The sequence below is a fragment of the Vombatus ursinus genome, unplaced genomic scaffold (genome assembly GCF_900497805.2).
Source record: "Vombatus ursinus unplaced genomic scaffold, bare-nosed wombat genome assembly UNPS02014313.1, whole genome shotgun sequence".
Taxonomy (NCBI): domain Eukaryota; kingdom Metazoa; phylum Chordata; class Mammalia; order Diprotodontia; family Vombatidae; genus Vombatus; species Vombatus ursinus.
The window spans coordinates 55,182-55,700 of record NW_020954091.1 but is presented as its reverse complement, the minus strand read 5'-3'; positions in this window follow the sequence as shown (position 1 = coordinate 55,700).

Genomic DNA, 519 nt, shown 5'->3' with positions numbered 1-519 from the left:
ATGACAAAATGCTCTAAATCACTGCTGATTAGAGAAATGCAAATCAAAACAACTCTGAAGTACCACATCACACCTATCAGAATGGCCAACATGTCAAAACAGGGAAATGATAAATGTTGGAGAAGATGTGGGAAAATCAGAACACTAATGCATTGTTGGTGGAGTTGTGAAATGATCCAACCATTTTGGAGAGCAATTTGGAACTATGCCCAAAAGGCTGTAAAAATGTGCATACCCTTTGACCCAGCAATAGCACTTCTAGGGCTATATCCCAGAGAGATCATACAAAAGGGAAAAGGACCTACATGTACAAAAATATTCATAGCAGCTCTTTGTGTGGTGACAAAGAATTGGAAATTGAGAAGATGCCCATCAATTGGGGAATGGCTGAGCAAGCTGTGGTATATGAATGTGATGGAATACTATTGTGGTATAAGAAATGATGAACAGACTGACTTCAGAAAAACCTGGAAAAGACTTGTATGGTCTGATGCTGAGTGAAGTGAGCAGAACCAAGAG